This window comes from Phocoena sinus, chromosome 6 (genome assembly GCF_008692025.1).
Source record: "Phocoena sinus isolate mPhoSin1 chromosome 6, mPhoSin1.pri, whole genome shotgun sequence".
NCBI classification, from domain to species: Eukaryota; Metazoa; Chordata; class Mammalia; order Artiodactyla; family Phocoenidae; genus Phocoena; species Phocoena sinus.
Window position 1 is genome coordinate 2,562,738 of NC_045768.1, and position 16,916 is coordinate 2,579,653.

A 16,916-nucleotide genomic window follows, 5' to 3' on the forward strand; every position below is an offset into this window, starting at 1 on the left:
ACCCACGGCTGAGCAGGAAGCCGGCCCCCGCAGCAAACACAGGACACAACCCCATCGTGGGGTGAGCACCCACTGGCTGCAAGGCAGAGCCGGGGTGGGGTGGGGTGGGTCCCAGACTGCGTGGCTAAGCTCTGAGCCCAGGGCCTGGCCCGGCACACGCTCACCGAATGCCAGCGTTCACCCCAGGCCACAGGGAGTCCCAAGGTGTGGAAACACTTGGGACCCCAGCAGGGTCTGTGAGGTCTAGAGGCGACACATGCAAAAGGTGCTGGATGCCCCACGGCCTGGGGGACGGCACGTGGCAATGGGACCTCCCCCTCTCTGCAAACAGGAATGTTGCCCCCAGCACCTCCACTGGAACGAGGCGGGGGGGCCCCCATGCACTCAAAGCCCTGCAGGAACATGCAGATGACCGCAGGGGTCACAGTGTCCCCCGTCAGGCGGTGCCACACAGCACCCCCACGGCGGAGGCAGGCGCCTGGCTTGCCCTCTGTCCCCGGCAGCCTGGGCACCAGCTCAACAGGGAGGAAGGAAGGAAGGGCAGCTAGAGCGTGAGAGGTTGGGGGGCACCCCCCTCCCCAAGCCCCTTCCATCCCAGGAGCCAGGATCCATCTCCTGGGAAGGGCTGCGTGGCTGGGGAGGAGATTGGCAAGGGACAGCCGGGGCGCTCGGGCATGACCCTCTCTGGTGGGACATACACTCGCACAGGTCACCCCGCGCTGTGCCCTCTGGGATGGCGGGCGGAGTAAAGGGGCCCCGCAGCTCCCTCCTGGGGCACAGCCTTCACTCCTTCACACGGAGCCCAGACCTCAGGGCCGGCACGTCCGGGGCGAGCGGAGCCGCAGCGAGAGCCTGGCCTTGCCTCTCCCGCAATCCTGCAGACCCGACAGCGACCCCGAGGAAACCAGACCCCGGCTGAGCATGGACGGGAATGCAGAAGGCCCCACGCCGCCTCGGGACGCTCCCACGAGGGGCAGGAAGATGATGGACGTCCCCAGCACTCAGGGCCTCACACCCACAGCATACGGGCCCCAAGGCTGCTTTCTCCCTTTCTGCCGGCGGTTCTGAACGGTGGATTTTTTTTTTCTTTTTAAGAACGTGTTACTTTTGCAAAAAGAAAGAAGTGTAAAGGGATTTCTCTTTTGGAAAAATGTACAAACATGGCCAAGCATGACACTGCCCCAGAGTCTGGGGACAGGCCAGGCAGCCCCGTGTGCTCCGTCCAGGGGAAATCCAGGGGCCGCGACGACCCCGAAGTCTTGGCTGGACCTCGGCAGGGCCACCGGCGGGAGGCGCAGTCGGCCACCCCCGTGTCGCCCGGAGGGCCGAGAAATCCCCCCAGCGCCCACCTGTCGGGGCAGCAGAGGGACGAGGATGGATGCCAAGGGTGCCGCCCAGCTCCCCGCCGCCAGCAGCTGTGCTGTCCGTCAGCCTCCCGGTCTGGGCGGGGGTCAGGGCCACATTCTGAGACCGGAAGGCACAGGCTGCTTCCAGAGAGAAGCTGGAACTTAAACAGTCTACCAGCTGACCCTCTCACAGGGCTCAGCCCTGAACCGCCATCAGTAACGGACAAGAGTTGTGGAGGGACATGGGGGTTTGAAGCAACAGGAAGGGGAGACTGCGGGGGAGTCCCCCACTACCCGCGCCCAGGGTCCCCCGGCCGCACAGGAACAGACTCTCACCGTGCTTCCTGGAGAAGCACCAAGAAATGCACTGGGTGGTCGGCCACGGCCAGGAGCCCTTCAAACCTCTGCTGAGGGTGAGACGCCACGTGGTGCTATGAGGTCAATGACCAGGCCCATCGCACAGATGACAGAGCTGAGGCCCCTCCATCCCCGGGCTACTTCCTGAGCCTGCCCACATGGAGATTCTGGGACATAAGCCCAGGACCCCGTGCCTCCCCGACCTGGCTCCTGGCATCACGGGTGACACAGGGTGAGAGGAGGAGCCGGGCAGCTAAGGAACAAGATGACCCCACTGCAACCAACGGCAAGGCCACCTGGTGAGCCCTGGGGGCAGGCACAGGCCAGCAGTGCCCCTCCAAGTCCCTGGCCTGATCCTAACTTCCGGCCAGAGATGCAAAGAGGGCCCCAGACACGAGGAGCACGCAGAAGGGCAGCGGGGAGCGCCCCCTTGGTGCTGCCACACCGGGGTCCAATGCCAGCTCCCCTCCTGGCTGAGCCCCAGCAGCATGGCCATCAGCTGTCTAGTGCCCCCAATGCAGCCCCACGGATGGAGGCACGGCTCCCCACCCACGAGGACGTGGGAGGCCAGGGACATCACGGAGAGTGGTTAGAGAGCTGGGTGACACTGGCCCCTCGGGTGGAAAAACGGAGGTGCCTGTGGTTCCCAAGCCACGCAGGGAGGGGCCACAGCAAAGGGACAGAGCCCGAGGGTCCCTGGATACCCACCTCTGCATGCCATGAAGACACCATGAGGTTACACTTGCGATGGACCCAGCCTATGCAATGGGATGGACCCGTTTAAAACACAAATGCAGCTTCCCACTTCCAGCCGCCACGTCCCGGCGCACCAGGAGCAACCCGTCACCTTCCTCCCGACCCCACGTGGTCCTGGCAGGGAACCACAGGCCACCCAGCTGAGCCGCCCTGGCTGGAGCCGGCGAGCTGCGCAGGAGACGACGAAGGTGCAGACGGAGGCGGCCTGTCCATCGGAGAGCAAGGGAGCAAGCTGCTCCTCCCCACAGCTCCCCCCGGGCCGGTCCCCTCCCGGTGGGCGCTGGGCCCTCGCGGGAACGCAGGCCATGCCAGGCCCCACCCAGGAGAGAGGCCTGGTCACCCTGCCCAGCAGGCCTCACCAGCCGGGGACCCAAAGTTGCCATGGGGGCCGCCAGACCTCGTCCTCGAGGGAATCCCAGGGGGGTGCCCACGGGCCCCCAAATCAAGGGAAACAAGGCAGATTCAGAGTGGGGGGTGGGTACCAGAAGGGTCCGGCCCGTTCCCATGTTCCAAGCCACTGAGGCTGGGCGGAGACACCACGAGGGGCCACAGAAGGAGCAGACAGAAGGTCCGGCTGGGACCCCACCCCGGGTTCCCTGGTCAGCCCGTGGCACCCAGAGCTCACAGGTGGCGTGCCAGCTCAGGCTCTCACCACATTGTCGAGCTGCCCCCTGGGGGCGGGAGCAAAGCCCCCACAGACGCCCACCCTCCTGGGACAGCCCGTGAGCCCCGGGAACACCTGACATCCCCTCTCCAGCACTCGGACACGAGAAGGCATCGCCCACCAGGAACGGGGGGAGCAAACACCGCCCCCCGGCCTCGTGGGACAGGCCAGAGCCTGACAGCCGCTCTCCCCGAGCCAGGTGTGTCCTGAGTGAACCCTTCGGGTCTCAGAACCCAGCCAGTGCACCATTCCGTGGGGTGGGGGGAGGGGGTCTCCCAGAGACACCCCCAGCCCCCTGGGTCTGAGATAACATACCAAATCAGACACGACATTCTGCAGGGAAACATACAAATGTTCAGTCTACGAGTAAATAAGGACCACAGACAGCCTTGTATCAGCTGTCAAGGGTCAGCTTTCATTGCAAAAGAATCAGGAGAAAAGCTCACCCCTCCCCGTGTAGCGTCGGGCCCCCCAGGGGTGCCTGACTCACCTGATCCCTGAGTCACCCGACTCAGGAAGGCCGGTGGGTCTGAGCAGGGCGAGAGGGAAGGCGGGGCAGGCGAGGTGGTGGCTCCCGACCCCAGCGCCTGTGCCCTGGGCCAGTTTGTGAGAAGCACCTGCCGGGCAGTGAGGCAACGCCGTCTCTCGGACCATCTCTGGGATCCAACGTCAAGCTCTGGGGGTGACGGTGGTGCTGTGGCTTTTTATAACTCTTAAAGAGCCCTTGTCCTTTAGACGTGGGTACCAAACATCTTACGAAGGAAATGTGCCTGGAGCTTGCTTCGTGAAAACGGGGAGGTGGGAAGGGGGCTGAAATGAGCGGGGGTCTGGAGGGGACAGGACGGAACAGGGGTGCTCGTGGCAGAAGCTGAGTACTCTGGGAGCCTTTGCTGTCTCTCGACTGGCCACACTGGAAAGCCCCTGCCCCACCACAAGAAGAGGGTGATGCCCCCTTTCCCTGGGTGCTCAGGACCCTGCATTGCCCACCACCACGGCAACAGCGAGATTTGGGGGACATGACCCTACTCCTCGTGCCACACACCCCCCCCCACCTGGCAGGGCAAAGGACTACAGGTGAGGGGGTGGGGGGAGATGGACCCAGGCAGGATAACCCGGGACCGGGTGGGGCAGTGCAGGTGACAGAGCCCAGCGCCCTAAACCCAGACGTATAAAACCCGCAAGTTACCAAGTCTCCCCTTCACCACCCCCAAGCCCCCAGCGGGACGGGGTTGTCTCATCTCCTGCGGGCAAAGACATGCAGCCCGATCTCACCGGCGTCACAGCCCACCGGGCCCGCTCCACACCGGCTGAGCTGGAAACCAGCCTTCTAGGAGGTGGGGTTCGGAAAGGAGCCTTGAGGATCTGCTGGCCCGGCCGGTGGTGCGCACTGCGCGGGGACACCCGGGCCGAGGGCAGGAACGGGGCCCCACCCCTCAGAGGGGAAACTGAGGCCCAGAGAATCTCCCCCACCCCCACCTCCCGGGGCTGCCCGACGGGGTGGGAGGCGGAACCACAAACGGGGCGAAGGTCAGAGTGAAAACAACCTTCCCTCGAAACCACCCAGAGAGGAAATGCTCAGACCACAAAAGCCCTTGAACAGCAAGAGAAAACCCAGAGACGGGGCTTCTGGTGGGATCCTGAGGAAGCGTCCAGAAAGCCAAACGGCTGGCCAGCGGCAGGCGGGGGACACAGGCCAGTCACCCCACCCTCCAGAGTCACACACTCGCCACTCCGTGAGGGACTCACGGGAGCTGGACACACCCGGCTGCAGACCAGGGCAGGCGGACCCGGAGGTCATGGCCATCTCCCCGCCCCTGGACTCATCCTCTGGGACCCATCTCATTCCTCCTTGGGGAACTGGAATCGGAAATAAAGTGCAGAGAAGCGGCCCCTGTAGGCTCGCTCAGCCCAGAAGGACACATCAGAAGAGCCTGGACACCAGGGCTATTCAGGGTCCTGGACAAACAAGGAGAGAGTGGGGACCTCTGTCCAGGTGCCACTGTGGGAAACACCCTGAAAACGCAGCGGCAGCAGCTCTGGCCCTCCCGCCACAGACAGGACCACAGCAGGCAGAGGAGGGCACTCCTGGGCAGCCTGGACCCCAACAGGTGTCGAGGGGATGCTAGATGGAGGATGCCGGACAGAAGGGCAGAAAGAGCCTCACTCACCAGCATCAGGGGAAGGGCCTCCAGCCACGGGGCGGGGATGAGGCCGGGGTCAGAGGAGGAAGCAGGTGGAGGGGGTCCTCGGGAGGCTCCTAGGTTGGAGGGCGTTGGGCCTGAAGGGGGAAGTCCTGAGCCACATTCAGGAAGGAGGGGAGGCTTATAGGGGGTGTTGACGTTCAGAGGGGTGATCAGAGGTAGAAAAAAGCCAGGGAGTGACTCCACCATCCTGGGGGGGGGGGCAGGGCCTGCGCTCCCTCCGCCTTCCCTCTCGCCCTGCTCAGACCCACCGGCCTTCCTTAGTCGGGTGACTCAGGGATCAGGTGAGTCAGGCACCCCTGGGGGGCCCGATGCTACACGGCCCCGACTCCCTGGGCCCCATCCTGGCGTCAGTGTGGGTCACGTGGGCTCCACTTTCCAGGTGGGGGGGCAGAGGCTCAGAGATCAAGGGGCACGAGGCCATCCAGTCAGAAGCAGAGCCAGGCTGTGAGCAACGCCGTCCCCCCAACCCCAAAGACTCCTCCACCTGACCTCCCTGGTGGCACAGTGGTTAAGAATCCGCCTGCCAATGCAGAGGACACGGGTTCGAGCCCTGGTCCGGGAAGATCCCACATGCCGCGGAGTAACTAAGCCTGTGCACCGCAACTACTGAAGCTCGCGCTCTAGAGCCCGTGAGCCACAACTACTGAAGCCCGTGTGCCTAGAGCCCGAGCTCTGCAACAAGAGAAGCCACCGCAATGAGAAGCCCACGCACCACAACGAAGAGTAGCCCCCGCTCGCTGCAGCTAGAGAAGGCCACGCGCAGCAACGAAGACCCAATGCAGACAAAATTAAAATAAATAAGTAAATAAATTTATTAAAAAAAAAAAAAAAAAAGAATCCGCCTGCCAATGCAGGGGACATGGGTTCGAGCCCTGGTCCAGGAAGATCCCACATGCCGCAGAGCAACTAAGCCCGTGCATCACAACTACTGAGTCTGTGCTCTAGAGCCCGCGTGCCACAACTACTGAGCCCGCGTGCCACAACTACTGAGCCCACGTGCCACAACTACAGAGCCCGCATACCAGAACTACGGAGCCTGTGCTCTAGAGCCCACGAGTCACAACTACTGAAGCCCGCGCGCCTAGCGACCATGCTCCGCAACAGGAGAAGCCACCGCGAAGAGAAGCCCGCGCGTGGCAACGAAGACCCAACGCAGCCAAAAATAAATAAATAAAACAAATAAATTCATTAAAAAAAAACACTCCCTCACTGCCTCCCGGAGCTCCTGCAACAATCCCGCAGAGACGGGGGGCGGCGAGCTGCAGGAAGGGGCAAGGCCCGCCGCCCCAGCTCCTTTGCCCCCGGGCAGCCGGGCCTCAGGAAACAGGATCCGTGCAGGCAGGGTCGGCTTCAGTGACAGACGGAGCCCACTGCCTCCTCCCGTGGGGCCCCAGGGGACGTTAGGTGGGCGAGCGGGGGTCCTCCGCACACTGGGCCCTGCTGGCCACCACCCCCTGCCCACCCCCTGCCCGAAGGGGCTCTGCCTGGAGCGCCTTGGCCCCAACCAGGGCCCCAAGCCCACCGTTGGTCTGGATCACTTCTGCTCCCCACCGGCAAGGGACCCCATCGGTCCCACGGAACGTCTGCAGCACCCCGAGGCCTATGGGGTCTCCTGAGGCACCCTGCCTGGCCCACTGAGGGGCCAGCAGCCATGGTCCCCCTTCCTGACGCCACCATGTCCTCTCGGCTCCGCACCCCCGGCACCCAAGCACCTAAGGCTCCTTCTCGATCCAGTTTTCCCTGATGCCCCACGTTTCTCCCCAGCCCGCCAGCCCCCCTCGGGGAAGCCAGCCTCTGAAGGTTTCCTTTCTGGCCAGAACGTCGGCGGCCTCACCGTGGACCCGAGATACCGGCTCTGGTGGGCGTCGCCAGCCCTGCTGAGGGGGGCTCACTGCTCACAGCGGGGGTCCGGCCAGCCGCCCCCGCCCCACCTCTGTGAGGCTCTGTCTCCTCCCACCTTTCAACCAACCTACCCAAAAGAAAAACCAACTGAAAAACCACAAGACGCTGCTGTACCAGCGGTGTGTGATGTGTGTGTGTGTGTCGGGGTGGGGGGCATGTAAAGCTCCATGGGGCTTCTGGGAGGGGGGTGAGGGACCCACCACTCGAAGGGGAAGGTCCTCAGGGGACACAGTGAGTGAGGACAGCGTGACTGGCACCACACTTTGTCTTGGAGAGGGAAAGGGGGGACCATCCTCTCTGCTAGGGGTCAGGCGGTCACATGCACTTACGGGGGGACCCGGCCCTGCGAGCACCAAGGCTCGGCATGCTGTCGTCACCCACGGGGGGTGTTCTGTGCCCGTCCCAACAGAACACCCCCCATTCAACGCCCCACGCGTATGCATTAGCAACCCCGAAAACCCCGAGCCAGGCACTGTATCCCAGACCAGACCGAGGAAATGGCTGTCCCCCCAGGTCCCTCTCAACCTGAGACCCCAGGGAGAAGCCCTCAGAAGGAAGCTCTGACCCCATCACCCCACCTAACAGAGGGCACATGAGGCGGAGAGGGCCTGGGAGGCCACGGAGCCCAGAGGCACAGCGGCAGGCAAGCAGACTGGGAGCCCCCGACCACTGCCGGATCCTGATGTCGAGGGGCAGCCAGCCCTCCCCACCCGTCACCCTAGCTGCCCCTCGGGGTCAGCGGCAGGAAGGGCAGCCCGCCGGCGCCAGCCCAGAGCGGGGCCGAGGATAGGATGGTGCAGCCTCGGTAAACCAGGGTCCGAGTTAGGCTCTCACCTCCCCGACCCTGCCCAACACAAACACATTCCCCGGGTGCCCACGCCTTTCCAGAACAGCAGGTGCTCCCACGGGAGGGCTGTCCGGAGCCTGGGGGCCCCGGAGAGGGACCGGCACCCATTCCGGCAACCAGCACCAGGCTTAGCTCAGGCTCCCAAAGGCTGGGCACCCTGGCCTGCCGTCGCTGGAACGTTTCCCACAGCCCGGGTGCTCGCAACTTAGCGCATCCTGCAGCCAGCCCCTCCCGGCCTGCGGGGCGTGGGGGGGGTGTCTGTCATCCCAGGGGACAGTCACACGGTCACTGGTGTCTCCCCACCCCAGACCTACGACAGCCTGGTGGCAGCTAAGACAACAGAGCACAGGGTGGGTGTGCGCCTTATCTGGGGTGCACAGCCAGCAGGGCCCCAGCTCTTAACAAGCAGCCTCCAGCACCAGGCTGGCACCACCACGGCTCTGCCCGACAGCGCAAGCGGGCTTGGAGCTGGGCAGCACCCCGTTCCTGCCCTTCCTTTCCCTTTGCTCCCAAGTTTCATCTCTGAGACACCGTCAGGCCAGGCTGCCCCCAAGCTCCGCCTCCTCCTGATAACGCGTCACGAGGGTCCCGCCACACGACGCGCATTCGGCCTCACAGGAGGCGAGGCCGTTCCTACCCCCGCGTACCGGGGACCTCGGCGGGGACCCCCGAGCCCCAGATCCTCACCATGGTTTGACACCTGTGACACAGGTACCCCCAGCCCCCCCGAACACCCTCCGGATCACACTCCTGAACATCACTGTGGAAACGCTGCCACACGGGTCACCGAGCCCAGCTTCCAGCACTGGCAGAAAAATCCCACTGGGGCACCTGAAGGCCCCCCACCCCGCATCCCAAGTGGCAGTTCCCAAGCAGCGGCGAAAGGACTCTCCCAGGCACCTCGTGACCTTCCGGTGCACTCTCCCAGTACTGCAGCAGGAAGGGAGGGGGGCTTCCCCCCAAGTGCACCTGCCGGTTCTAACTCGAGGTCATAAAGGCCCTAAAAAAGGAGTTAGGTCGAGAACTGATTCTCCTGTGGGATAGTTAAAACCTGGCAAAAGAAATTAACGCTCACCCACAGCACTGACACAGCAGAGCCTCGGGCCTCTGGACAGACACCCCCACACAGGTAACCGTCATCTCCGCTCCAGATCCAGAAAGCGACGCTTTGCCTTTAAGAGGCCCGTGCTTCTCAGAGGCAGGACCACAGGCACCCGGAGCAGGGGTGCAGGTGCCAAAGGGATTCACAATGGGCGGGGCGGGGTGGCTGAGGAGATGCAACAAGCCACTCACCGCCCGGGCACCTACCAGCAGCCCCGAGCCAAGCACAATGGGCAGTGCGCGCTGCTCTGACACCTGCCGCAACCAGGGGGCAGAGCCTCGGGTGGGACGGCGGGCAGGCTCCCAAGCAGGGGCTCCCCTGACAAGTTCCCAGCAGGCAGGAATACGGCCAGCAGGACGCTGCTTTCTGCTACAATTCACTAAAGTCTCCTTCGGAAGCAAGGAATGCTGACTAGATACTGCCCTGCTAATGCAGGGTCTGTGGGCCCTGCCTGGGGGCTCTGTCGCTTTACAGCTAGACCATCACGTGGGGAGACGGGAAAGGCGGACCAGGCTACTCACTCACCCACCCACACGACCGCCCCCAAAATCCAGCGACCTGCAGAGAGGCTTGAAGCAAGCGGCCAGATGCAGCCGCTCGCTGGGGGGCGGTGGACCCCCCCCCCCCACTCCCGACCCGGCCCAGCTCCCCCTGGACCCCCTGGACTGGATGAGAGCCGCTCTCCCGAGGAGAATAGGACCCACCAGCGGCGGACGGAGAGCCGCCGTCCGTCCAGGCAGACGCTGGAGCCGGCCCGCTGGTCCCGAAACAACCACTCCACTCGGGGCCGCGGCCAGCACTCCCCAGGGAAAGCTCTGCCACCGAGAACCAGGAAATGGCCGTGCGCCTCGCCGCTTGCCCGGCGCAGGGCTCGGGCAGCTGGCAACTCGCCAGCCTGGAGGAAGAGGGCGCAGGAACAGCCGCCGGCTGCGGCGGGCGGTAGGCGGTTCGCTTTTTACCCCGCCACCCCCCCGCCCACTTTCACTTTCTGCCCGTGACCGCTCTGCTGGGCCAGGCAGGCAGGAGCAGAATATTTACAAATCCTCTCCCTTTATTCAGAGCTCACTTCCCAAACACGCGCGGGCTGTGGTGGAGAGAAAGCAATTACTCCACTTTCTAAAAACAAAACAAAAATTGACCTGGTGCTGCCCGTCCCTCCTCCCCGGACGTCCCCGTGGCAGGGCTGGGACTGGATCGAAGCTTCTGAGAAGCTGCTTGGGGCGGGATTCCAGAGTCCTGGGGCCCCCGAGGTTACCAGAAAGGTCAAAGCGAAATGGCCCACACCGCCCGCCCCAGATGCCGTGTGCCCTATCTCTCCCGATCTGTAACCACCAGCACACATCAAGGCCTCAAGACAGAAAAGGGCAAACACAGAGCTTTATTTGCAAATGAGAGGCCGCACTCAGGGCTGCCAGAGGACGGAGGGAGGGATAGGGGAGGGAGAGAGAGAGAGGGAGGGAGGGAGGGAGGGAGGCAAGGAAGGAGGTCCCTAACTCCTGAAGACTCAGCCTTGCACGGGTTCAGGCCTTTTCTTGTTACCCTTGAAAGCCAACTACTCCCCCAGAAGACATGCCGCCCAGGCGACTTTGCGTAGATTTCAGGATCTCCCCAGGGCCACTCCATGGACCCAGGAAAAGAACCCCTATTTTAAAGAAAGAGTCAGGAAGAAGGCCTACAACAGCAGGATTAAAAAAGAAAAACAAACAAAAAAAACTTTCTTCTACGTCTTCACTTGGGGGGGGGCACGAGGAGGAGGGGCCAGAGCGACTCCTTCATTTACTTGCCTTCCGCCCTCCAGCCAGTTTGCTCACTGATACCCAATGCCACCTCCCCATTAACTCTGCAGCCACAACCCAGGGAACACACGGGGGCAGCCCCAGTTATGCACTTTTGAGTAGAAAGCTTTCAGCCAAAATGAAGGATCACAGGATGGTCAGGGACTGGGCCCAATGGCGGGAACCCTCAGGATGGACCACGGGACCGCCCCACGTGGGTCTCCAGGCGGACCGGTTCCGTACCCCCACTTTCATCTTTCCAAAACTGCCCCCTGGCCCCGAGGGAAAGGAGGCGGCCCAAGACCTCCACCCCGGCCTGCCCCCGGATGAGCAACCGGTGGAGGAAGAGGACTCCCCCTGGCCCCAGCTTTATTCACGGGGAGCCCACGAGGACCGGGGGGCCGTGTGAGGTTTGGGGTGAGTACTTCTCCCCGATGAGCTTGTGCCGTGCTGTCAGGCCGCGGCCCACCCTGAGTGGGAAGGAGGGCACGCACCCCCGTTCCTCCCGCAACTCAACCTCGCCCGGATTAAGCGCTTTTCGGGCTGATTTCAAAACGGGAACTGGGTCTTCTCTTGGCCGCGCTGCAACGACCCAGCAACTCCAAAGGGCTCAAAGTCAGCTCGGGCCCCTAACTCTGGAGAAAGCGGCCTCCACGCCACGCCGCCCGCTCCCGGGCCCGGCCTCGCCCCCCGCCCCGGCCGCGGCGACGGCCCCCGCGCGAGACCCGCGGCCAGGAGCCAGGGCGGGCGGGACGGGCGCGGGGAAAGGGGCGCGGGGAAAGTGGCGCCGAAGCGCACCTTCCCCTCCACGTCCGCCCCGATCCCCCCTTCGAAAGATGGCGGGCGGAGGAAAGGGGGAAAAAAATCCTTTCCGTGAGGGAGGGCGCGCGGGAGATCGCTGGCGCGGGGCGCGCGGGCCGTGCCAACTCCGGGCTGCGCGCCCCGGCCGCGGCGACGCCCCCGAGCCCGGGACGCGGGCGGCCGGGAGGGCGCGGGCGGAGGGGAGGGGGCCCGCGCCGCCGCCGCCGCCGCCGCCGCCGTCGCGACCCCGGGCCGCCGCCGCGCTTTGTTGCATCGTGGCCGCGCACAAAGGCGGAGGCGGCGACGGCGTCCTGGGCGCCCGGCTCCCCGGACGCGCCGGCGGCCTGCGCGGGGCGTACGGGGCCGCGCTCCCCGCCCCGCCCGGCCCGCCGCCACCCGCGCCGCCCGCCGCCCCGCGCGCGCAAGGAAGCAAGAGAAAGGCGTACTTGGCCTCGGCGGCTCCTGCGGCCGTCCCCTCCCGGCCCGCGCGGCCGGCTCCTCTTTGGCTCGCCGGCCCCGGCAGCATAATAGACGCGCCGGAGCCGAGCAGGGCTCATGCGCTGCGCCGCGGCGCCTGGCGGGAGTCGTAGTCCGCGGCCGGGCCCGCGCCGGGGCCGCCCAGGAGAGGCCATGGCGCGCGGACTACATGTCCCGGCCCCGCCGGCGCCGCGCCCCGCCCCGCCCCGCCCCGCGCGCCCCCGCCCGCCGCCCGCCCCGCCGACCCGGCCGCGAGCGGGCCCGGGCCGGGGGGCGCGCGGGGGCGGGGCGCGGCGCCGGCGGCGACTCGGGGACCCGGTGCGGCCCTCCCGCGCGCCCTCCCGCGCAAGGAACGTGCGCCTTTGGACGTATTTCCTGCTGTTTGGGGAGGCGCGCAAAAGGCGGGAGAGCGGCCAGCGCTCGCCCGCCGCTGCCGCCCGCACCGGAGGACCCCGGAGTCCGGGGGGGCCGCCCTCGAACCTCGGGCTCGCATGGTCTGGGCGGCGCGTACCTGCCGGGCGCCCATGTTTGTAAACAAACCGCGTGCCTAATTAGCTTGGCGGGGGCGCGCGCAGGAGGGTAGGGGCGGGGCGTCGCGTCGGCGCGCGCGCAGGGGCGGCCCCGCCCGGGGAGGAGTCTCGCTCGGTCGCGCCCCTATCTACCTACCTCCCCCAACCCCCCACCTCCCGTTCCCACATCAGGCCAGGGCCTGGGCCCCCGAGTTCGCTGTCATGGGAGCGGGCGCCAAGTCCCAGTAGCTGGCGAGGAGCAGGGGATGTTCCCGACTCTTCCCGGAGACCTGGCCCCCCAGCCTCTTTTCCCATCTGCCCAGTGAGGGGCAGGAATGAGGTCAAAGGTCCCTAGCCTGAGGTTCCAGCAGTGGGCCACAAAGGTAAAAACTGGGGACTCTGGTCCTTTTTCTGTATTCTTGAAAGGTTCAGCTCGTGGACACGTTTCAGATCTTATTTTCAGTGGCAGTTCCTCCTGTGTATACATTAAGTTTTTATCCAGCTGTTACTTAAGGTGGACGCACGTTGTGTATATTAAACCCCCATAAAAAGTCAAAAACAAAACAAGTTTTCCTTGGTACCCACTGAACCTGCCAACTACAAGGTCGAGTTTCCTCGTGTGGGCTGAACCCCTCCCAAGCCCCTGGGGTAACTGGGTTTATTTTAGGTTGCGCAAGAGGGCTACTACCGCAAACACACACGTCTTTATAACATTAAAGTGAATGACGACTCGGCTGAGCCCATGCAGCCCCACACCCACCCAGGACAGGCCTTCTGTGCCCGGCTTACAGGTGAGGCAACTCTGGGAGGTGGGTGAAGTGGCCCTGGGTCACAGAGAGCTGAGATGCCAAAGCCTTGCGTCCTGGGAAACACAACTTGTAGGAGAGGCCAAAACCTCCCCCCACCCTCCCCACTGTCCCTTTCCTGGGAGCACAGGACTTCCTACAGCCCCGGATGCCAGACTCTGGCTGGGGAAGACCTTTGCCTTTTTAGTTTACAAAGTGGGAGAAAGTCGAAAGAGGGAAGCGTGGACGGCGAGGACCTGCAGGTTGACTCCTTCGGAACCATCATCCTGGTTGCATCCCTCCCGAAGCCCGAGTTTGGTACTCCAGTTTACAGACTTCTGTTTTAGTCACCTCCAAGGCTACATCCCCTTCCTTCCACCTGGGTCTCATTCTCTTGGACATTCTGGGGTCTCTGGCCATCAGCATGTTCCACCTCACTGCTAGAAACGATCCCACCTCTCTCCTCACGAGGCCGAAACAGAGAGCTTCTCCACCCGGTCTTACGTTGCAGGGCTTGGATGGAGCGCACACAGAGGCCACCCGAACCAGCCAGGCTGGCAAGGCTGCCAACCGAATGCCCAGGACACTGATGAGCCTCATCTGCCCTGCCGCTGACCTGAGGAGTCCCTCCCAGGAGTAGAGCAGGACCCTGGGCCACCCTGGGAGCCTGGCTCTGATGGAAGGACCTAGGTCTCTGCCTCTCCCTTCCCCATGACCACCGATGCTGCGTGCCCGCTCACGCATAGCCCAGGGAGCTCGGTGGAGTGATCTTCCCTGAGGCTGGAGAAATCTCTGGAGGCAGAATCTGTAGCAGAAATGTGACCGATACTCACATTTGAGCATCTCAGCCCCTGGGCTAACTACCCCTCAAGCCTAGTGCAGGAGCCCCTCCTGGGGGCTTCTTGGGAAGGGATTTGGGTGGCCCTGACTGTCCCCCCCGCCACCACCACCAGCCACCGTCTTCTCCCTTTCCAGGCTCTTGTAGCTTCAGTGCCAGAGGTTGGGCCTCCGTGGACTGCTGTGTGCCTGGGGTACAGCCACTTAATCTCCCCAACCGGGGTTTCCTCATCTGTCAAAGGAGGATTAAAAATAGGACGTCATCCTGCAGCTGTGGGAGGGGAAAGACGATGCAGGCTGGGCCTCTGGCCCCTCTTGGTCGTGGCTCACCTCTCTGCCTTGGTCTCTTATTACTGGGCTGTTTATTGGCTGTCTCCACCCTCCAGCATGGCAGCTCCCTGAGAGCAGGGCTCTAGACCCCCAGGGCCTACAATAGGTCTGGCATGTCGTGGGTGCCCAATAAATATTTGCTGAGTGAATAAACTTTCTCTTCTGCACATCTGTCCCACTCTCCAGGCTCCATCTGCAAAACTTGGCATAGCCAGACCATTACCAGCTAAGGCAGCTGCCCCGATCTCCCCCACTGGAGCCCTGCAGACATTAAAGCCATGGTCTTAAAGCTTGCAGTTGGCCTTAAACCCTTGCTCAGGCCAGCCTAGGGCCCGTCCCTCGGCTCCCTCCTGCTGCCTCCTGCGGTCTTCACCCACGATGCCCCTGGAGGCACAGAGCAGTTATGTTACTGCTTTATAGTTAATACATGAGTCTCTTAAAAGTTTAGTTCTCGGGCTTCCCTGGTGGTGCAGTAGTTAGGAGTCCACCTGCCAACGCAGGGGACACAGGTTTGAGCCCTGGTCGGGGAAGACCCCACATGCCGCAGAGCAGCTAAGCCCGTGCGCCACAACTACCGAGCCCGTGCACCACAACTACTGAAGCCTGTGCGCCACAACTACTGAGTCTGCGATCCACAACTACTGAAGCCCGCACGCCTAGAGCCCGTGCTCCGCAACAAGAGAAGCCACTGCAGTGAGAAGCCCACGCACCGCAACGAAGAGTAGCCCCCACTCACCACAACTAGAGAAAGCCCGCGAGCAGAAACGAAGACCCAACACAGCCAAAAATAATAAATAATTAAAAAAAAAAAGTTTAGTGTGCATGAGTCCTTCCCCCAGAGGCTGATCAGCATTTGCAACAGCTAAAAAGGAATTTCTGTCTCCACCAAGCAAAGGCTGCACTATGGCTGATGGGGAGCAAAGGTTTCTACTTATATCGGTACAATCACATATTGACCATTTACTGTGAGCCGCGCACTGTGTCAAGCGTTCTACATACATAATTTCCCTGAATCACCAATTTTGTGAAGCAGGAATAATTCTGCCCACTTTTTATAGATGAGAATGAAGGCGCTGTGAGGTTAAATTACTAGCCTGAGCTGTGGTTTGAACCCAGGGGGCTGGGGTTCACATTTCACCTGCAAAATACATTCCAGGAGCTGCGTTGGGGTGGGAGAGATGAGGTGAGTGTTTGAGGCCGCGAACACCCAAGTACGTTAGTTGGTTCTCTTATAAAAGCATGGGGAGCCCCTGGGATGGGATGGAACTTGGAGTGAGCCATCTCACTTCCCTGTTTTTCCTGCTCCTAACTTGAAAGATCATTATTACAAACGTAATAATAAAGTCCTTAAAACCACAGTGTGGAAATGTCTTGGACATGACTTGGGGCTCAGGTGAACAGAGAGAGAGTGGGCTATGCCACAGAAAGACGGTCAGCAGGAGGCAGGGCGAGAAGACAGGTGGTGGCCCCCGGGGGTTTCAGTCTACCCGTCTGTGAAATAGGATAGTAAACACCTGGCTTGTAGGATTGTTGTGAGGGTAAATGCAGTAGACATTTTCATTCATAAGACGGCACGTGCATTTGTTCGTTCACTCCAAAGGTGCTGATGGAGGGAATGGTGCCCCACACTCCCGCTTCCCAGCTCTGCAGGTACAAGAGGGAGCAAGACAAAGGGCCAGCTGCCGCAGAGCTGACGTGCTCCCGGGGATGCACAGACTATCAGAAATAAGTAAAATTTGCAGTATGCCTGACTGTGCTCAGTGCTACGGAGAAAAATCAAGTCAGGAAGGGAGCTGGGGAGCTGGGCTAGTTGGCTCATGGCAGCTAAATATGGAAACTAGGATTGTGGGTGATTTTAGTTTATTTTTCTTCCTGATCATTGTTTTCCCATGACAAACAGATTGCTATGTAATGAAAAATGAGTTTTGTTTGAAGAGGCGATCATTGTGATACGATGGAGAGAGGGTTGGCCTCTCAAGTGCTTCGGTCCCCGGTCTCCTGGAATCCTCGCTCAAAGTTTAGGTGCCCCTGGAATCCCTGTGGCTCTGATGGCTTAAAAGATGATGTAACCAGCCCTTCTTGGCTTTGCACCCACAGGAAAGCTTTCTGCATTGATGTCTTGCGACACCATGGCCCTGTCTGTGTCCCCTCCCTATGTCATCTGCCTCTGAGAAGGAACCCCAAGGCTATGAAATAAGTGTGTTTAAAATGATTGAAGACGTAA

General features: G+C 62.4%; 1 protein-coding gene and 1 long non-coding RNA gene across 4 annotated transcripts in view; one reads left to right on the forward strand and one right to left on the reverse strand.

Annotated features, from left to right (window-relative positions):
* The window catches only part of BRD3 (bromodomain containing 3), a 33,123-nt gene extending 20,794 nt beyond the window's left edge, over window positions 1-12,329 (reverse strand). For 2 of the 3 annotated variants that reach the window (XM_032634009.1, XM_032634007.1), the window contains exon 1: window positions 12,201-12,329. The gene's annotated coding sequence lies outside the window, so the exon portion shown is untranslated. Of the gene's footprint in view, window positions 1-9,882; window positions 10,032-12,200 lie in introns of those variants that run through there. The other variant, XM_032634008.1, reaches the window with a different exon arrangement.
* A 1,118-nt stretch (window positions 12,330-13,447) lies between these two features.
* On the forward strand, window positions 13,448-14,981 carry LOC116755918. The gene is made up of 3 exons (XR_004350495.1): window positions 13,448-13,531; window positions 14,037-14,215; window positions 14,501-14,981. It is a non-coding gene; the product is annotated as an uncharacterized LOC116755918 (long non-coding RNA).
* The last annotated feature ends 1,935 nt before the right edge of the window (window positions 14,982-16,916 follow it).